At 43.8% G+C, this 22,501-nt stretch overlaps 2 long non-coding RNA genes across 9 annotated transcripts in view; one reads left to right on the top strand and one right to left on the bottom strand.

Moving 5' to 3' along the window:
- LOC311588692 overlaps positions 1–22,501 on the top strand; it is a 413,254-nt gene that overhangs the window by 257,257 nt on the left and 133,496 nt on the right. The gene's annotated exons all lie outside the window — the stretch shown is intronic.
- On the bottom strand, positions 308–6,847 carry LOC311588693. Its single transcript, XR_014776307.1, has 4 exons — positions 6,736–6,847; positions 2,252–2,341; positions 636–811; positions 308–489 (listed from the first exon to the last, which is right to left on the bottom strand). It is a non-coding gene; the product is annotated as an uncharacterized lncRNA (long non-coding RNA).

The raw sequence follows: 22,501 nt of genomic DNA, 5'->3' as shown, positions 1-22,501 counted from the left end.
TTTCTTTCTTTACTCTGAAATAACTTCAAATATAAAAATCATAAATGCACACAAACAAAGCCTTGGAATGTCCCTTTAAAATAAATCTGGCAATGTTTAGGTAGAAGTTACTGACTGTTCCAAAAATGACACCCTGTGTTCTGCCGAGAGAGAAGCCCTCTGTGTGTGCTTTCTTCCCTCCCCTGGGTTACAACGATGAATCACCATTACCTGCAAAGCTAGACATGTAGGTTGCTGTCTGGGCCAGAAAGGCAAGGCCCCAGTTGGCTTGGATTTTAAATAAGGAGAGAGGAAAAAAATGTTGAATTCACAGATTTAATCAAACATGAAAGCTTCCAGGTAGGAAAACATGTTTCCCCAACTACCACTCACCCTTTTATGGGCATCTCTATAGTTCTCCATTCCCGAGATGCTAATTTCTCTAATATTAGAGAATTACCTCGCAGGGATTTGTAGAAATCAGTGCGTGCCGCACCAGGAAATCTGCATCTGTGTCATGAGGAATAATGTAAAGAAAACTCTGATATTAGCACAGCACTGAAGAAGAGCCTTACCCTTCGTGCAAAAGGAAGCACAAACTCAAAGGGCTCCATGAATATGCTGGCTGGGTGGGGTGCACACCAGCCCTGAGTTACCCTGTAAGCAGCAGCGCTTCCTTGGCTTTTCTCCAAATGAGAGCTTCCCAGGCAACACGCCGACTCTTTAATTTCATGATGCTTTGGACACGCGTAAGTAAAGCCCCGCTCTTTCTGCCCCTGCGGCTTGGACAGGACCTCAGCATCATCTCTTTGTGCTGATGGAACTGAGTAGCCTGAAAGAAAACAAGAGAGTTAAACACACACACACACACACACACACACACGCACACGCACACGCACACGCACACGCACACGCACATGCACACACACCTTTCCAAGCATCTCTTTATGAAATGAATATAGACACATTTACGTATTTCAACGTATCCACTTGGCTTCAGAACACAAGTGGGCTTATCCATTGCTCCAAGACCTATTCAGGATCTGCAGTTTCACCTAGCCCTGAAGCCCAGTGTTCTCCATCCTAATGCAATGTGCCCAGATGAGACTTGGGGGAAAGAGCCCGTACGTTCATGGATAGGAGCCGAAGTGGTGGGAAGGTGGAGTGGGCAGCTTTATGTCATGAGACTGGAAATGGGGAACCCAAACCCAAAGAAAGAACAAACACATTTCCTGTGTACGAACCAGAAAGTCTTTTTCTTTTTGAGAGAGAGAAAGAGACAGACAGACAGACAAGCAGGCAGGCAGGCAGAGAGATTTTTGACTCTGAGTGGGAAAGCATTTCTCTGCAGGGCATGTTCAGATAATATTAGCGAGAAGCGGCTGTTTGTCTCATAGACCAGAACTGTTTTTAATTCTATGTTCTGCACTGTTAGGACTCAATAAATTGTTAGCAGCAATATTCCAGAGGTGACAAGACATTGTTAGAGCTCGGATATAAACTGTTCCCGACAGGCTCATGTGTGAGGTTTGCCCAGACAGCAGTGCTGTATGGAGGGGGGTGGGGGGAGAGGGTCTGGAACCTTAGGAGGTGGGGCCTGGCTGACTGGAGTGGATCAGGGAGGTGCAGTCTGTGCAGCTTGGAGCCTGGCCCCTAGTTCCAGCCATAGTGTTTCCTGAGTGTGTGACCAGCCTCTGCCACTTGGCCTACAGTCATGCCTTCCCCATCACCATGGTCTGAGAACATCTGAAACAGCCAAATTGTTTCTGTTGAGCATATTAATAACAGGAGTGCAAAAGTAAGTGGTGCAGAGGTCAAAAAGGTTCTTTGTTGCCGCATCTGCATGCACAGGTCGCTATCCCGAACAGACACAATGGACAAAAACAATGCTTTTAAAATAGTGGCTCTCAACCATCCTAATGCTGACCCTTTCGTACAGATCTTTATGTTGTCGTAACCCCCTGACCGTAAAACTATTTTCTCTGCCACTTCACAACTGTAATTTTGCTACTGTTATAAATTGTAATGTAATCTATGGTTTGTGGTGGTCTTAGGCGATGCCTATGAAAGGGTTGTTTGACCCACCCACCCCCAAAGTGGTCACAACCCACAGATTGAGAACTGATGTTTTAAAGGAAGGTTCATGTTTGAGGCTCATTTATTTTCATACAACACACACATACACACACACACACACACACACACACACACACACACACACACACACACACCAAAAAACACACACAAAAAAAGTCTTTCACTTTTTTAATACCTGTTCCATTTTCTGGCTGTTCAGAAGCTTTAGTGCCAGTGTCACAGCTTTTACTTTCATCCAAGATGCCCATAATTTTTCAAGATTGTTCTGGAGAAAACATCAAAGTGGGCATCATGAGCCTGTCCCTCTGCCCACTAAGCATGTGTCCTTTGGTCTAAAAATAGCCTCCTTTCCTTTGGAAATGATTTTTTTTCTTGGCAAATCACTTGGTTTTAGCCAGGTTCACTGTCAGGTTATCCAACATATCTGTTTACATGGTTGAACACAGGACAGCATCTCAGCCAATCACCACAGCCTACCTGTGATTGGTACCAGGCATCCTCACTGGATCAACACAAGCCAATGAACGAGAGCACTGTTTGGAGCTCATACCCACGACAACCCTGGAAACTGCCCTCAGATTTGCCTCTACTATGTTCACAGGAGGGAATACAATAGGAAAAAGTAGCACTAACAACCACCCAGAGGCAGAGTTGTGGTTTTGGAGACTTGTTTCTGACACTCACTCAGCTCTGCCTTCAAATATATGAACTACATCACAAATCTTGCAAGCACTCAGCCTTTTTGACTGAGTGCCTTATGTTTGGCTTCTGGTCCTTCCTGATTAACTTATGTTGTACCCCTAGTAGAAAGCATCTTGCATAGTGGTTTGTATAGAGTATATACCTAATGGATATGGAATGTTAAAGGGCACGTAGTTCTATTTTTAAACAAATGAACTTTTGAAACCGTTAGAGGGGGTTTTAAATTATTGGTATCACTAGTATTTATAGAGACTACTGACATCTCAGTTTTTACTAGGACTGTATGAAAGGGATAGTTCAGTACTGCCCCACAGAAATACAACTGAAATGTCCTAGTGTCTACAGTTTTGATAGTAGGAAGAAGAAGCTGCCAACAATGATTACAATATTCTAGTTTATTTAGTCTAAAACATAAAATTATCATTATACCACAAACAATGTAAAGTGCACTAGTGACACTGTTCTCATTGTCACACAGGTTGACTAAGCCTGATGAAAAACTTGGAAACTTGAAATATGCCACCACCAAAAGATTTTGAGTCTCATGTTTGCTCCGAAGATGGTGGGAATCTCAGATTAAGTGTGCTCAATCAGCAAAGTCTACGCAAATGCCCCCCAACTTGGAAAACTGAACACCTCTGGTACCAGGCACAAGGAATACCCAACTGGGAGTAAATCTTTCAACTCTAGTCAACATGAATACATAACTAACATACTGGATAGCACATTATATTTTAAATTTTTCAATCTCGGTGCCACTACTAAATAGTGCTTTGACTCTAAATGTAGACACAATCATATTGTGTTAGGAAGAAAATGTAACAGGTTACTGAAAAGACATTAGTAATAATTATAGCAAGAATAGGGAAGAGTGGACTATAAGGATTATAAGGAAGGGGCTTTTTGAAGAGGTGGTTAGTTATCTACCCTGAATCTAAACAATATGATAGAGTCAACTACATCACTACTTAGGGCTAGAAGACCAGTGTTGGTTTCCAGACTAAAGACAAAGAAGCCAAGGCACTGGTGCATAGCCCATACAGCAACCAGCATCCCATCATTTTCTGAGGTAAATGCTATGAACTGCTGGCAACAGCTGTTCAGTGTGCTGCATAGTTTCTCAAACAGTCCCTGCATCTGTTCCTCCTGCCTCGAGAGAAGTTAAGGAGAGAAAACAAACTGTATTGGCAGAAGGTGGAAAAGCCTTGGTATCACAGACAGTCAAACAGACAGACAGACAGAGACAGAGGAAGAGACAGACAAACAGAGACAGACAGACACAGAGAGACAGAGAGATAGACAGAGACAGACAGACACATAGAGACAGGGAGACAGACAGAGACAGACAGACACAGAGAGACAGAGAGACAGAGACAGAGAGATAGAGACAGACAGACACAGACAGAGAGACAGAGACAGACAGACACAGAGAGACAGAGAGACAGAGATACAGACAGACACAGAGAGATAGAGACAGACAGACACAGAGAGACAGAAAGAGAGACAGACAGAGACAGAGAGACAGAGACAGGCAGACACAGAGAGACAGAAAGACAGAGACAGACAGAGACAGAGAGACAGAGACAGACAGAGACAGAGAGACAGAGACAGATAGACACAAAGAGACAGAGAGAAGAGACAGACAGAGACAGAGACAGAGAGACAGAGACAGACAGAGACAGAGAGACAGAGACAGAGAGACAGAGAGACAGAGAGATAGAGACAGACAGACACAGACAGAGAGACAGAGACAGACAGACAGAGAGACAGAGAGATAGAGACAGACAGAGACAGAGAGACAGAGACAGAGAGACAGAGATACAGACAGACACAGAGAGATAGAGACAGACAGACACAGAGAGACAGAGAGACAGAAAGAGAGACAGACAGAGACAGAGAGACAGAGACAGGCAGACACAGAGAGACAGAAAGACAGAGACAGACAGACACAGAGAGACAGAGAGACAGACAGAGACAGAGAGACAGAGACAGGCAGACACAGAGAGACAGAAAGACAGAGACAGACAGACACAGAGAGACTGAGACAGACAGACACAGAGAGACAGAAAGACAGAGACAGACAGACACAGAGAGACTGAGACAGGCAGACACAGAGAGACAGAAAGACAGAGACAGACAGAGACAGAGAGACAGAGACAGATAGACACAGAGAGACAGAGAGAAGAGACAGACAGAGACAGAGACAGAGAGACAGAGAATAAACCCCAGCAAGGTGATTTCAGGCCAAGGATTAACCTCAATTGATCTTGCTCACAAATGTTGGGGGCGCGGGGTGGATGAGACAGTGCTGAGCTTGTGAGGTCCTGTAGACACACACGCTGAGCAGTGTGCCTCTTGCTGCTGCCAAGTTTCTCCAGACTTAGGGCTGGGCCTACTGCTGGTTGCCTCCCCACACCCCCTGGTCTGTTTCTCTTTGAAAGCAAACTGCTCTGCAGGCTATTTCTGACGTGTCTCCGGCAGCTGCCGGCTTGGCAGCATTTAGAAGTATGTAGGGTTTGCCAGGCAGGTAAGAAACTACAAAGGTTAGCTGCTTCGTCGCAGATCTGGGCATTTGGGAGTTTGTGCTCAGTCTTTGCTTTAACTCTTTTAGCCTCCTCAAAAACAGTCCCACAGAGAGGCTCAGAAAGGTCAGTACATTTCCTTGAAGCCACAGAGCAATGAAGTGGTACCCGACCCCTACCTCTATTCTCTTGATAGTTCTACTGTAAGATGAAGTGGGACAGTTTAAGCTGGGATGAGGGACCTGTGACAATCCATGAAACCATGACAGGCAATAAGCTCAAGCAAAAAAAAGATCTTGACTCTGTAGCTGTGAAGACCCTGACTTCACACTCCTATCTCACCGAGTATGGATTTTTCACAGTTTCTAAGTGGGCTCTAAAGAGGACAGATAATGAATAGAAAAGATTCATGTTAATGGTTTATATGGCGTGCACCACTGGGTTCATCATCGAGAGACAGGGAAAGACAAATTTGAAGTGGGCAGTGCAGAGCCGACTGCCAAATTCATTAATAAATGTCTTTAGAAAAGCGTTCAGAAACGCAGAATCATAAACTCGAAACAAGAATTTGGGCACGACATAGAAATGAAACCTGTAGTGGTAACTGGCATTGAACCCCGCAAGCATCTCATAAGGGTGTGTATAAGCCCACAGAAGCCCTGACACCATTTCATCCCTAACCCCCAGCATGCTCACATGAGTCCTTTGTGGATCACAGCACCAGCCTACTGGCCAGAAATAAAACTCTCCTGTCTTATTTCTGCTCTCCTGGCCATATATGTGAATTCTTGTCATTCCCTCTTTTCGATACTGTGCCTTCTTTTGGTGTCTGCCGTTATATGAGAGTATTTTCACTCCGGGTGCTTTGTAACAAACTTGTCCCAACTTAGCGGCTTAAAACAAGACAATTTCTGGCTTAACAGTGCCTGTGGGTCAGGAAGCCAGGCAAAGCTTATGTGAGTCACTTGTATTGGGCTGTCTCTCAAGCTACAAGGAGGCTCTGCCTTCAGCTGTGATTCTTTCTCCCAGCTGAGGCTGGGACTGCTTGCAAGCTCCCTGCAAGTGGCTGCTGATGGGGTTTGGTCTCTTGAGGGCGGCTGGACTACTCAGTTCCTTGTCTCAAGGGCCTCTCTACAGGGAGCCTCATCAGACTGAACTGAGTGGATGAAAGGGTGGGGGCCATCAGGAGAGGACGGGAAAACAATGCCAGCCAGATGGAAGTTTCAGTCTTCTGTGGCACAGTCATGGAAGTCTCATCTTACTACTCTAGCTACATTCTTTTTGCTAAAAGGAAGTATTGGGTACAGCCCGCCTTTACGAAGAGAGGGTTATTCAAGGGTTTAGACAGCAGGATGTGAAGACCATTGACCACAATCTTGGAAATTGTCTCCCATAGAAATCATGTGAGCTGTCTAGTGACTACCATTTCTCCTACCTCTAAATGCCCCCAGCAAGGAGTAGCCACAGTGAATTTCACACTTTGCTGTACTCTTGCCTCTCACAGTCACTTTAGAGGATAGAACATCTATTGTGACAACAGATGCAACACGGTGAAGGTTCTGTCTTCTACTCAATACACTCACCCCTTTTCTCCTCACAACAGCCAGGGTGGGTTTCCTAAATCTCAGAGCTGATTATGATGTCTCTCGCTTAGAATCTTCCAGTGGCTCATGACGCACTTCGCCTGGCTTATCTTGGGTGGGGAGGGTTTGTGTATCAGCCGCAGGTTTCCCTGTCTAGTCTCATTGTTCCCCCATCACTTCTCCTTGACAATGTGTTGCCAGCCACGCTCACGCTCTGTGTTATTCTTTAAGCAAGCCATTTTCTCTCCCTATCTTCCTCTTCAAGCATCGTCACACCACAAAAAAATGGGCACCCCTTCTCTGTTTATAGAGTTCATGGGGGAGAGAAAATACTACCAGTTTATCACCATTCTAGTTAAGGTTATCATTTCTGTGATGAAACACCATGACAAAAGCAAGTTGGGGAGGCAAGGGTTTGCTGGGCTTACATTGCCACAGCAGCGCTGCCCATCAGTGAAGGCAGTCAGGACAGGCACTCAAACAGGACAGGGACCTGGAGGCAGGAACGGATGCAGAGGCCATGGAGGAGTACTGCTTACTGGCTTGCTCCCTCTGGCTTTGCTTAGGCTTGTTTTCTTATAGAACGCAGGACCGCCAGCCCAGAGATGACACCACCCACAATGGGCTGGTCCCTCTCCCCATCAATCGCTAATTAAGAAAATGCCCTACAGGCTTGCCTATAGTCTGATATTATGGAGGCATTTTTTTTTCATTCTTTCTTTTTTGGTTTTTCAAGACAAGGTTTCTCTGTGTAGTTCTGGCTGTCCTGGAACTCACTCTGTAGACCAGGCTGACCTCAAACAGGGATCCACCAGTCTCTGCCTCCAGAGTGCTGGGATTAAGTGTGTGTGCCACCACCACCACCCTGGCTTTGAGGGCATTTTTAAAAAATATTTATTTATTTTTATTTTTTTATTTTTTGGTTTTTTTTTGAGACAAGGTCTCTGTGTAGCCTTGGCTGTCCTGGAGTCACTTTGTGGACCAGGCTGGCCTCACACTCACAGCAATCTGCCTGCCTCTACCTCCTGAGTGCTGGGATTAAAGGCATGTGTCACCACACCCGGTGCTGGCATTTTTTAAATGAAGGTTCCTTCCCCTTGGGTGACTTCATCTTATGTTAAGTTGATATAAAAATCTCCAAGATAACCACTCTGCCCTTAGTTCCTTGCATTTTATCTGGTTTCAGTCAACATGATGGTTGATGATAACATTTTGAAAGATAATAACAGAAGTCCCCTAGGCAAAAAGAATCCTAGATTTCACTAGGTGCAACATTTGCTTCCTAACACTTGGCTCTTGGCCTCTTTCTCATCTGAAGGATGCCCTTCCTGAGAACAGAAAGTGGTGGCATCATACCTTTGGGCTGCTATGTTTCCAGGGCCCCCAATGAATGGTGATATATTTATACCAATGAGTGAATGATACGGTTTTCTAAGGAAGGATTTAAGAGCTCTGAACAAAAAAAGATAGCCCACCATTTCTGCAAACAACACAAGTTGTCATTGATTAAGATGCAGGATGCTAGGTGTTTTGCATGTAACCATCAGCCATGTCATTTTGACAACGCTGTAAATACATATCATTATTCCTATTTCACAGATGAGGGGACTGGTGTTTATTCACAAGGAGATGTGTAATGAGAAAGTGGAATTGGAGCAAAATAGAGAAAATAAGCACTGCTATTTCTTAAGCCTTTAGTGTGTGCCAAACTTTTGACATTGGCTCTCTCGTTTCACCTTCCTAGGAACCACCAAAATCAGATACAATTATCTTTGAATCAGAATGAAAAAAAAATGATATGTAAGGAGTTTAAGACTATTGCCTTGGATTATGTAACTAGACAGGGGCAAACATTCATATTCTTTTCCAGTGCATATCTTATTGCACTGACATTTTAATAGAGAATTCAGTTTTCAAGTATGAACTATTTTAGGATATATGTTAGAACCCCAGGCCAAAAATAGTGGTGAAGGCTAGCCTTTTATTTTTGATTATTTTTCTAAATAATGACATTGGCATAAATATTTAGGAGGCTTGAAATCATCACTTTAAGACCAGCAATGAAATATCTTACAGTGAACTTTAACTCTACTTGACAGAGAAATCAAGGCTAATTTAAAGTCAGCCATGAAAATGTTACTCATGAGCATGCTAGTCCACGAAGGGAAACATGCCAATATGCAAGGGAACTTGGGAGTATTTTTATTTCCCGCTGTCTTGAAAGCAATTACTAAACCATAACTAAGGATTTTATTTCTCCTGCCTGGTTTTTCACTTGCATTATATAGCTGATGCCAGTTTCATTAGATACTTTGAATATCGTAGCCTTCTAAAGGGGACACAGAGCCCCACACTCTATATTTCTCCTTTTCCCATATACCATGTATTCTATCTCCCTCCTTAATTCCACATGGGAGTCTGAGCCCAGGCTTCTCTGGTACAAAAGTCTGTGCATTGTCACTACACAAACCCCTCTCAAGGCCCTTGATTTCACCAATGCAATCCACTGTGTTGAACATGGAGCATGAAAAAAAATATGTCACTCAGTGGCCAGGATGTCTAAAAGTTGTGCACTTGCATAGGGGAAGACCACAGGAGATATTAACAAAAAATAACTTCCAAAAATCCTCCAAATAACCAAAAAATGGACCAAAAATAATTCTACCAGTGTCTTTGAGTTCTTGAGGGGTAAATGAATTAAAAGGCTTTCCAAGATCAGCCCAGTGGTTGGTAGGGTTATTTCTTTGTTTGGCTTTTGACAGGTTCTTACTATATAGCCCTAGATGATCTTGAACTCACCATGTGGACTGGCCTGGAATTCATAGACACCCACATACTCTTGCCTTTGTCTTTGCCTATGCTTCCCAAGTGCTGAGCTTTAAGGCTTGTGCTCCCATGCCCAGCCCAGACCAGTGGTTTCAAAAGCAAGCTGATGATTAGAATCAGTTGGAAGCTCCCATACGCACATTTTTCCTAGGAGCCACCGTGGACCTGTAGGTTCAGGCACTTCCAGGTCAGAGCTTAGGAAGCAGTGTGAACAAGCCCCTGAAGGATTCTGGTGGCTAGCCAGACAGAAGTCGCCAGTGCCTCTGGCTCTACCAATCACCTGCTGTAAAACAGAACAGGAACCGCTTGCTCTTGGCCCTCTATAAACTCCAAAAGGATGTTGCATTGGTAGCTGGTGACTAAGTTCAAACAGGTCTGGCCCAAGGAACGGCAACAAGATTCCCCACTTTTCTAAAGAGGCTTCTCATTTACCTAGTCTCTTGCATGACTTAACCTTCTATTTCACTTGATTCAACTCAAATACATGAGGATGAAGGTGATGATGACAATGATGATGGTGATGATGGTGATGGTGATATGAGGAGGAGGGGTGATGGGACCTATAGCTACCTTTGGAACATATAACACATGTATTATCTCTAAGCACAGGCACTGTGTAAGATGTGCCTCCATTTTCACACGTGAAAACTGAGTCATACCTTGAAGTGTCAGCAGGAGCAAGATTCAAACCCAGATCCTCCCCCAGATTCCTCATTCCTCACTAGCTAAGTCACTTTGAACAAGTTGCCGAGCCTCCTCATGCCTTTATTTCTGCAAAGGGGGTGGGTACGGCATAGCCAATTCACAAGGCTATTGTTTAAATGCTATAACTGACTTATGTGAAACGAAAGCGCAGGACCATGAAATACCATCATCATAGTCATTTTGTAAAACCATTTTGTTGTTTCCCAGATAGGTCTTGGAAAATGTTTGACCATTCTCAATAAACAGGTTTTCAAATAATTTCAGCCTTAGTGAGTCTCAGTGCTTTTTAGCATAGTAAAGACTGCAAATCAGCCTGCAGTTTATAAGCACTGCTCCACTTTAACCCAAGCTAGGGGATAGTAATGGCTAATATTTTTTAAGTCACTTAAGTTTTCACTTTGCATCTGGCCAAGAGGGAAGGGGGGGTGCTTTCTGCCTGACTTGGAGTGGAATTACTCGGGTAATCACCTTCCACCCCTTGTGCTTGGAAAAGGCTCCCACTGCAAGAATACCCCATTACGGTCTTGCTTTGATTCTGGCTGTTAATCCCATGGCCCAGCTTGACATTGTCTCCTAGCAACCTCCTGTCCTTTTCCCCTTTTTCATTCTTGTGTCTCTAACAACACTTCCTCTCTCTGGTTTTTCTTCAGCTGGCCTGCGGCTTTCAAGGCCCCTTAAGCCTAGTGTACACAGAAAAGTGGGAGCCTAAGGCCCATGCACATATTTATGTTAATAGTACTGAGGGGAGGAACAGGCTGTTCTGGAAGCTGCTTTCCAACTGTCACGTAAATCAGTCAGGGGGAAAAAGGGGTTACTATTTTCACAAAGACACTGCTGAGCAGAGCAGCAGGTCTTGGCAATGCTTCAGCCCCTAGCTCCAGTCCCCAGAGCTGAGCTTTCTGTAATGCCGCCTGCATTCGCTGCTGTCCCGTAATGTCTCCGGGCCACAGGGGTTGACTGACTTCATAGATGCAGAGGATTTCCAAGTCAGAAGGGACCTTTGAGATCATCTACCATTCAATCAAATGGAGACTTCCAGTAAGTGCCTATGCCTGGGCCCTTTCTCTAGAGAGTCAGGACCAGTTCAGACTGAGGCCTATGAGCATCATTTAATGAGGGCTGGGAAGCACTGATGTAGTCACAGCTTCACAGAGACCCCCAAAGGTCCAGAGTGCTGAGGCTGCCGAATAATACAGACAGCCCTGATTTCCAGTAATATTTCCTTCCGCCGTGAAGCACTGTAACTGAGTTCTGGAATAGGAGAGTGTCAAAAAGCCCTAGACAATTTTTTCATCTGTGCTGCGCATACAGTCACTTGCAGAACCCACACAAATACGCCTTCACTTTCCTTAGTCCTCCGGACCACAACCTCTTCATGGATCCCAACACACATTTCATAGACTTAGAGACACACCTTTTGAGAAGTATTAAAATATATTTTTATTAAAATATAATTTTATCAGCTACAGCAGGCATCGCTGCAGAAAGAACACCAGGTCTGGAGTTAGAACTGGATCCATCACGTCTGGACCTCGTGAAATACAGTAGATTAGGGTTCAGGAGTCACTTGTTACCTTCAAATTTCATGCCCTCAAGCATAGTATAGGTGGTTAGATTATGGGGGCTCAGTTGTGTGTGTGTGTGTGTGTGTGTGTGTGTGTGTGTGTGTGTGTCCTGTATTTGTGTGTTTTTCTGTATGGCTGCCCATGATGGTCAGAGTTCAATGTTTTGTAACTTTTTCTATTGACCTCTACCTTAGCTTATCTAACTGAACTGGACCACTCTGATTCAGTTAGACTGGATGGCCAGAAAGTCCCCAGGGATTCTCCTGTCTGTCTCCCAGTGCTGGGACCGCAGAGAGAGCTTTTATGTTGGGGATCTGAACGAGGTCCTTGTGTCTTTGGGCGAGTCTTTTCCCAGCGGAGCCCTCTCCCCAGGCACACGTCCATTGCTGGGGGTACAGCTGCTCACCTGCTAAGCTCAGCTAAGTCTCAAAGAACTCAGTTGGTTTCTACAAAAGCACATATTCCTGAGATTGCTCAGCCCCTGCCTTTCTAGCAGCCATGCAACCCTCTAGCCTTCATGAGTGCCACCCAGCTCCTTCATCTGTTTTGTCATGTGATGCTGCCATATGCCATCTTATGACACAGTATGGTGCCCTCATCAGAGGTTGTCCTTGATCTTGAACTTTCCTACTTCTAGAACTGCAGTTTCTTCTGCAGTTGAATTTTGTTTATTTTGTTTTTACATCCCAAGTCTTTAAATAATCCTAACTCTTTAAATAAACAGTCATATGAACATTCCGAGTTACTGTTCCTTCATCTGCAAAATAAGACCACAGTATGAGCCCCACCTAACTTTGAATTTTATAATCCAAATGTTACTTCTGCTTAGAAGTCTTGGCCAAGTTTTTCTGGAAACAGAAAACACTTTGTATTCCTGCTGTATAGTATTGAACACAATTCATCAATCAAGGAATTGTAGCTTCTCAAGTCCTTATGAATGAACTGTCAACTGGTTATGATTAAATGAATATGTAAATGATTGTTCATGCCTTACCTCCATCTTCAGTATTGAAGTTTCATGATATAGGATGCAAAGATAACCTAGTCAACATTGAATCCACAGTACCTGGCATAAGGCTGGCATTCAATCAATGCTGGTTGAGTAAGCAAATGGCTGAATAAATGGCTAGATAAATGACTAATACACAGAAAGTACCTGACACATGAGCAAATGTTAGTTTTGATTACTCTCAGGAAGGTTAAACTTCTTCCCCAAAGATCCAAAACAGCTAAGAATAGAGGCTTCATTTCTATCTTTTTAAAAAATAATTTTTATTTTAAATTTTATATTCATTGGTGTTTTCCCAGTATGTGTGTCTGTATAAGGGTGCTGGACCCCCTGAAACTGGACACACAGACAGTTGTGAACTTCCTTCTGGGTGCTTGGAATTGAACCCAGATACTCTAGAAGAATAACCAATGCTTTTAACTACTCCCAGCCTCCAAGCTTCATTTTTAATGCATCCAATAATCTACCTTAAGGCTTTCACGTAAGTGGAAGGAACATAGGAAAATGTGTCAGTTGCCTTCCCCATTGGTCAGAAACTCATGTATGATACAGTCACGCGTGAGCATGCACACACATTTGCAGACAGTGATGTCTGCTGGCATGAAGAGCCTTGGTCTGTGTTTGGGAAACTGTGGGATTATTAAGGCCAGTGACAATGATTCTCATCCCCATCACAAGAGAGACTCATGGGAGTATGACAGGTCTGTGGGTAGCCACACTGACCTGATCCCAGCATCACACAAACTGTGGGCCAAATCTATGACAGCCTCTGCCTTCCCACTGGCCACACCACAAGACTATATAGACACAGGATAGAAAAGTTTCGAAGAAGGTTTATTGTCTTTGTGTGTATTCTAGTTTAGAAATTAGGATATGGTTCAATGTGTACTCTAATTGTTCTGGTTAGTAGTCATCATGACCCATAGACACTGGCTAATGTGCTGCAGGGATTGCCTCATTTTGCTCTCTGATCAGTGGAAATCATTACCATTAGTACACGTTACTAGTTTGTTTTCTTTGATGGAAAAATAACTCTGGGGTCAGATACTGTTCTGTCTCAGACATCATGGAACCACTTTTCAGTGTGAGTGGCCTTAGAACCCCTGAGATGCTGAAGGACACAGTCCTGCTCAGGGCCCACCTTCATATCCCTGAAGCAGGGGAAAGGTCACAGGTGCTCTTATGTTGCCTTATGAAGCCAGTGTCCCTGTGGATCCAGTGGACATGGTCTTGAAAGATAGCACTGCCCCCTGCCTTTTCATCTTGGTTGCTATACTGGGCATGAGCCTCATTCGGATGGAGACATGTGCAGGAATGTTTCTTGTCAATATATGTGTCTTGGTTGTCTGAGCATCTTGAAGCCTACACCGACGTTCCTCCGGTATGGATGGAGCTTCTCCTTGCTATTTTCTCCCAGATCCTCTTCTTATTTTGAAAGATGGTAGGCTGCCCTTGGTAGGCATGCTTGGTCTGCAGTGCTCTGAGTCTAGCCTGAGAAAAAGAGCATCATCAGTATCACATGGAGGAGAGAACAGGCTGACAGGTAGTTCCCAAACATTACATTCATAGTGCCAGGAAGCACCAGCCTTGGACCCATACCTAACAGATTATTTCAGTCTCCCTAAGTTCAGCCAGCAGATATTGATCAGCGCCTGCTCTGTGTTATGCTGCTTCTAGTTGTAAGGAATGTGGTCCAGGCAAAGGTCCGTGTCAGTATGAGCTAGAATGGGCATGATGAATCCAAGACAATTTGTGATCCACTAGGCATAGAGGTTCCATGGGACAGAAACGAGGTAGCATGCAAGGCTGCAGAGTGGGTGGGGGGCCGTGTCAGCACGTCTATGACACAACCTTACAGTCTGAATAGGGTGATTTGGACAAGAGTCGGGGATAAAGTCACCAATGAGGTAAGAAAGAAAGAATTTTAAGAGCTGTAAACTCTCTGGCGATCTTATTAGCCCTCTCAATTGCATGAATGAGACAACCTACTGTAGATTAGATAGCTACTATAGGTCAGGGGCTACAGTGAGCCCTTTCTCAGTAGTTTCTCTTGGAATTCTTGCAGTAGCTCTAGAACATTTTCATGCATTTCTCAGATGAGGAAGTTGAGTATCAGCAAGGGTAACAGAGACTGTTCAAGATTATTCAGTTAATAAGTGATGTGTGTTGAGGTTGTAAGCTCTGATCCAACTCAGCTCTGATCTTCAGACTGCCACTATTCTGTCCTTCCTTCCAGCAAGCGACCCTTCTCCACATCCAGCTGCCCTCTCACTGTGCTGGCCTCCTGCATTCTACCACACTGCCCTTGTTTATTCATCCCCTTTTCCTGGATTGATGGGGACTGTAATGTGATGAAGAACTGTGAACAGCCAGCCCTGACTTGAGTAAGTCACCTTATCACACCTCTCGAGAGACCAGATGATCTAAATCTGGGTGCTTGATTCTTTCCATAATCAGTCTTCCTGGTAACCCTCTTTTGCAACATGGTGCTAATGGTTTTGTTCTTTAGTGGGACAGACAACAGATGTGGAGAAGCAGTTCCAAGAGCAATACCCAGGAGAGCATTTAAATTGAGGACATTTATTTTGGCTTACAGTTTCAGATGCTACTCTCCACATTGAGATGGCTCCATTATTTATGTGCCTCTGGTAAGGTGGAGGGTAACAATGGAAGAGAATATTCATTTCATGGGTTCCCAAAATACCCATCAACAAGACACAGCCCCCCAAGAACACACTCCAGTGTCTTGCTTCTTCCAAGATGACCTCACATCCTAAGTTTCCATCATTCCCAGTGATATCATCACATTAGAAGCCCATAAATAGATAGATCCATTGATGAATGTGGGGGTCTGTGTGGTTCAATCAACCTTCAGTATCACTAGAAGCTGAAGAGCAACTTTTTACAATGAGCCTTCTTGAGGGGTCACCTGAAATGCAAACTGGAACAGTTTCCAAACGTTCATTGTTCTCCGGTCCCCAAGAGGCATTCTCTTCTGATGATGAACAGTAGAATCCCAGGCACGAAACATAGGAAATCTCTCTAGTTGCTCAAGAAGAAGGAAGTGTTCACAAACTTAATGGAGTATTGCTTTTGCCTTGGCAAGTATAGCTTTCACCAATGGCCTCCCCTAAGTCTGACCTCATGTACACATGTGGCAATTCTTTTTTTTTTTCCAATGGCCTCTCAAAGCCACAGAGTCTAGGAGGACTTTGCCTGCCAAACGTAAGTATCCTAGACAGCAAAGATGCTCTATCTCCCTACAGCCCCATGAGGACATTAATGGACACATGCCAAAGAACATGCATTATGACTCCTGCAAGCCTGAATATGATCACTAGATAGCTTATCAGGATAGGCAAGCGCAGATGAGTAATGACTAAGGGGTGAGAGTGTGAAGACATTAGGAACACCATGGACATGCACTGGAGAGGATGACAAAGAAAATATTGTAGAGGGAAATGTGCACACACCCTCTTTCTGGGCACCCCAGAGTTTCACAGCCTTGCTTTACCTGTTGACTCCAGCAGCTCCTCCAAGGCAGACAGTATTCCTTTATATGCGCTGTGCACACGCCCATTTATTTAAAACATTTCTACATGTTGAAAGCACCGCTGGTGGGCATTGACTTGCTTATCCTATTTCAATGCCAAAACAGCCCAGTTGGGAGGATGCAAATGAGGATACAGAGGCAGCATGTCCAAAGCCAGAGTTTGTGTGCGATGGGAGTGTGATGTGTGACTCATGTCCATGCGTCCTGAGCCAAGCTTTACGTATGTTTTCTCTCCAGACAAAGAAGACTGTTTGGCAGTAGGATTTCTTGAAAGTTTAACGTGATTATGTCTTCTTTCTCCCTCCCTCCATGCCCCCCCCCATTCTTATGTATCTTTTTTCTTGGTCTCTATTGTTGATTCTCTTCTACTCCCATATCTCTCTCTGCCTGTTCCCCTTCCTCTTTATTCCTGTCTTAATTTGAGTTTAAGTTTGCCCCAAGGTGTGCTCTGAGCTTCATTAGAAGGTGGCCACCTCGGGATGTGATGCTACTGCTGAGATCCCAACGGAGACATGATAATGAGGCCTTAGTATGCTCCAGTTCCTGCCCGAGGCATCATCCTTATTAGAAGCAGCACAGAGGAAAGTATCTGATGAGGTGACCCAGCTGGCTTAGTCAAGGTCCCAGCTCCAGCCCTTTGGATCTCCTCTTGGTAAACTTTCTACACTTATCACACTTTGATCTCTCTGCTGGCCCAATGTCTGTGTCCTAGCAAAGGGGGCTATATAGGGAAGGGATTATGTGTGCTCCTCTTAAAAGCTGTCCACTTTGTCCAGTGCACAGTGTCAGACTTTAGATAAAGCCTACAAATGTGAGGGTAAACTGCATGAAGAATAAAGTAGTGGTGTAATACCAGCGATTTAAATGCCACTCGTGATGGTTAATAGTGCCAATTTGGCAGGCTCTAGAATCAGAGGAGATGGACTTCTGGGAATATCTATGAGCAAACTTCTGGATTAGGTTAAGCATGTGGGAAGACCCACACATAAAAAGGAGAGAGTGACTTAGTGGCAACACTCACCTCTCACTTCTTTCTTCTGGATGCACCAAGCTCCTGCCACAATACCTTGAACATCATGATATAAAGTCATGGTGCCTCAAACTGTGAGTCAAAGGGAAGGCTTTCTTCCTCAAGTTCTTGATCAGGTATGTTACCATGACGACTAGAAAATGATGCTCTATCCTCATCAGGGTTACTTGTTGTTTGAAAGGAGAATCCTGTAAGGACCACATTGAGACTTCATTAGTATTTCCACAGGAGGTATTCCACATTGATGGGCTGCTTTGGAGATTCATCTGTCCAGTGTTTCTCAAGTGATACCTAGGCAGAGTTCTTGGCAGAAAGACAGCCCCATCACCACAGTCATGAGTATTTTGTCTTGACTTCAAAAGCAAGGACTGTGGGAAAGGTGAAGGGAAAGGCATTTAGGGAGAGGCTCCCTTTCTGAGAATCTTCAGTTATTCCATCACAAATGTGACCTGGGCAAAGATGTTGTTTTTAGCAAAATCTCAAATGTTGAATTTACCAATAAAAAACCAAGAGCCAGATGCTGGGATGAAAACTTGCACCCAGCTGACCTTACTCTCCAGCCTTCTCAAAAGGGAAAAGAAACCTCCCTCACCACACAGGCTCAAAAAACCCATTAAACTCAATGCCCCTCCCTTCTACTTTCTATGAGTCTCTCCATCCTGTCCTCCTGACTTCCTCTTACTCTCTATGATTTTCTCCTGTGTTAACTCCCTGTCAACTAGTTACTTGTTGAGCCTCTTGACCTATGGTTGATTTATTTCATTCAAGAAGAAAGCTCTTGGATTAAGGGTGTGTGCTAGGTCTAAGCCACACCACAACTAGAAACAGGTTTTTTCCCCTAGTAAACAACACAATCTTGAGGTTCACAGTGTGATCAAATATCCTGCAGCAAAAAGAGCAGGCCCCAGAGCTTAGAAAGTGAGAATCTTGGGAGAGAATAAAATAGGAACCAAACAGTATGTACTGCTGACTCTTTCTTCAGTCTTAGACTTAAAATGAGAGAGGGACATATTAGCTGACCCAGCAAAGGCCGTTTCTGTCTGCAGTATGTGCCCTATCTCTTCCCTGACCACAACCCACTCCAGCAGTGAGGAAAATAGAGGGTAATCCTGGAGCCATTTGTCATCAGAAAGTGTAGAAGACTTCCAAGTTCTGTGTGTCCCATTTTAAAAAGCATTTGTTATAAATTAAACAGAATCAATGAACAAGTGTAATTCTGTCTTTGGGAAGAATGCACATAGCTAATTCTTTCCCCAAGAGCTTATGGGATAAATGAGACTATGCAAAATACTTCATTTGCCAAGCATCCTCCTGCTATGCCAATCTTAGCAGCCTGTGGGGCTGGGATATTCCTGGTAGGAAGGAGGTAGCTGTTGCCTGTGCTCACAGCCAACAGTGGCTGTTTGAATAGGCACTTCCTCTCTGAGGGGAGTTGGTTGCTAGTTTTCCTTTGGCTGCTACTGGAAGACCTTGAATGGTAATATCACAGCTTGTACCCATTCCGAACAGGAACGTTTGACATCCGCAGATGACGATCTTAACATGAGAGGAAGAGAAGTACAGTCCAGTACGTCACCTTCTATATACAAACCAGGAAAATAATTTCTATGGCGCAGCTCATGATGTAATCATTGTACTAGAGGTTGGCCTTCAGCCAGGGAGCCTTTTCCTAGTTATTTCTGAGCTTCAGTGACTGGTGGAGGCAAAGACCCCAAGGGAAAGCAACACTTTAGTCCCTGAGGAGACATACTATTTTAACTTCACCGCGCCAATGGCTTTGTAGGAAGTATGGCAGCTTCTTACGAGGAAGCATGTTGTAGGGGTGTGACCCTAACTGTTTGGCAGCTCTGGGTTCTCTGGGAAAGACTGGTCAATCTCACAGGAAGGCTCTCCCAGCAACTGAGAATAGAAAGGCACAAAATCTGATAGCGTCTTTGATCATCGGCATGAATTCTTTTCAACTGATCCGAGACAAAGGACCAGTTCTGTTGTTTAATTTCATTTGGCTTGGATTGTTCTTTTTGAATCTTTTATCAGCCAACGGGGTTTTTTTTTTTTAATCTATAAAAATGAATGACTAAAAGAACGTAAGGAGACATAAAAATGCAAGCTCCTTTTTGTTTGTTTGTTTGTTTGTTTGTTTGTTTTTGTTTATTATGGTTAGGTCAAGTGATCTCCCATTTCCGAATTCTTTTCCTCAGTCTGGGTGTTGGTAAATAGATAAAGTTTGTAAGAATATGTTGAGCTGCAAGTGATATGTGCATGCCCCCCCCCCAGGCAATCTGATGGCTGTCTGGAAAAGCACTCACTGGCCACAGTCTCACTGTCACATAAACACAGGTTTATGTGTGTGACAATGACCAAAATCAGGGTGAGACATGGAGGAAGGCTTTGTCATGAGGACAGAGACCAAGACGAAAGACCAGAATCAGGAGGAAGAGAAAGAATCTCAGAAATCCAGATAAAGTGTGTATGTGTGTATTAGTATGTCATGTAGTAAGAATGCATGATAAGGCTACTCATTAAAGGATAGTAAGTAATTAAACTGATCGATTATTGTGTAAAATGGGACACAGAAAGCACAGTTCATTGTATCTAAGGCATCTACAAGCTGCAATACACCAGATATAAGGTTCTCATTTAGGTAAACCTGGGGACACTGGGCAGATAAAGTATCATCCTTCCCACTACACAACACACACACACACACACACACACACACACACACACACACACACACACACATACACACACACACTTCCTCCCCTCTCCAAACTGCAGCTTGGAAAACAGACTTTTTTAAAAAGTTATTTTTCTTCTTCACTAAATAATGAAGCTCATATCCATAAGACATCACAGTTAATGATTCTTGAAAGCAAATTTTGAATTAAATTTGACAATTACAAACTAAATTAGACAATTACAGTAAAACATTAGGTAAGTTCTGAAACCATTTCTTTAAAGCTATAGGGTTCAATTCTCAGCAAAGGGAGCCAAACATTCTTTTATTAGTCTAGTATTTTGGAGCGGAGATGGTTTGTTGGGTAGGTAAAACAAAAGACTGCAAATCTACAGACGTTTCAGTTTCCAGTCCAAGACAGCTGCGGGGTGATATCACCCAGTGTGCAAACAGCCATGTGTGGAGGGAATTAGCAGATGAAAAGCTAGAACACTTGATATGGGTGTGTAAATGTGCTTTGTCTGTCTCTTTGCATTCACCTTATAGATAGGCACATCTAAATGTAACGTTACACAGGACAGCATTTATAAAGTATAAGGACACAAGAAAAGGTTTGAGACAGTGAAACTGGTGGAGGAATATAAACAGTTCAAGATTCAGATCATGTTGCTGCCCAAATTCAGTCTCTAAGGAAACAGCTAGAAGGACTACTCAACTCTCTACTTCCTTCCAAGGAATAAAGAGCTGGCTATGGCAAGGAAATGCCAAGAAAATGCCAAGTTGTGTCACACTAACATCTTTCTCAAGGATGGGCCTGGACTTGGGGGACTATGAACCACTGGCTGTGGGGAACCATTGGCCCTAAGGGTTTGAAATTTGGTTTCTCAGAATGGCTGAGGGAAACCTGAGAGGAGACCAACACAGTCACTCGCTAATTAGAAGATGTACCACCATCAAAGACTCCGTGGTGATGAGTGTGGAGAAAGGAAACACCTAAAAACATGTTGGAAAATGATTGTTTTAGAGACAGCAACTGCTGGAGGGAAGGAAGAAAAATGCAAGAGACACTCTAAAGTGAGATGCTGTAAGTGAGAAGTCCCTGGTGGGGACAGATGGAAGGAGGGATGGTCTGTAAAGTTGTCGTAACTGTCCTGTTTCAGACCAAATGACTGTCAAAGGCTGCCTTCCTCCCAGGTGGCAGGGCCAGCATGGTATGGGATAACCACTAATGTCTCCCACAGTCTTGATAGGCTCCTTTCTGCATTTCTAATTTTCATAGAGGCAGCTTCCTACAAAGTAAGTAATGAATGTAAGATGACACTCTTTGGGGAGTTGTAAAGACAATTTAAGAACAAGTCATTTCAGAGTAACAAACTTCACAGCTGGAGATAATTTCCATTGCATAATGTGCTTGCTTAGCCTAGAGCGCTTTCCCCCCCTTCCCCCCCCCATGTCTACCCAGTTGTGTCATTATTTTACTTACCTCGTTGGGGAAATCATTGTTTAAAAACTGAATATAAATGATGAAATATTCCTCGGTTTTATCTTTTACAGAATAATATCTTTCTTCCCTCACTTCCCGTCATAGAGGAGTTTGGCCCAAATGGGTGATGAATTGCTCCAAGTAGTTTGACAGTCCCGGAGGGAGGAACAAGAGTAAAAATAACCAGCTGATTACCAATAGGGGGCAAATTGGCCACTTGAGACCTCAGTGGCTAGAATGACAAATGAGAAAACGAAAATCCTCATCAGGGGAGCAGACTTTCTGATTAGTCCAACTGCTGAGGGCGGGCTGCTTCCCATGCCTAGCCCTCCCTGCCTGGGGACGATGTACATCTGATTGGATATCATTTTGTATTTGGGGCAGTCGTTTCTAAAAGGGTGTTTGGAAGACTTTGAAGTACTTAATTACAACCAGGAGGCGTTTAGAGCTGAGCAGTAAGATGGAAGATACTCTGTCTTAGGCTCCTGGAATGTTCATTTACAGAAAGAGCCCAGTTGGTTTGGCCTGAGCAATACACCCCTATCGCCCTGAAAGGCGGTCTTCCAATATCTTCTCACCAGTGGAAGAAAACAGAAGTGAGAGGACTATTTTTAGCTGAAGGATCCATATTCAAGGCAGACTCCGTGTTTTTAGCATGTGTGGGGACAACTGGGCTTACTGTTAACAGTCAATTACTAAAACATCTGATAATTTGTGCTTCTTTGAAGAACGCTATTTTCTTTTCTTTTACTTTTGGGTTTTTTCCC

This window comes from Acomys minous (assembly GCF_964271855.1).
Source record: "Acomys minous genome assembly, chromosome: 17".
NCBI classification, from domain to species: domain Eukaryota; kingdom Metazoa; phylum Chordata; class Mammalia; order Rodentia; family Muridae; genus Acomys; species Acomys minous.
The sequence above is the reverse complement of the archived record's forward strand: the minus strand, read 5'-3'. Positions and strand labels throughout refer to the sequence as shown.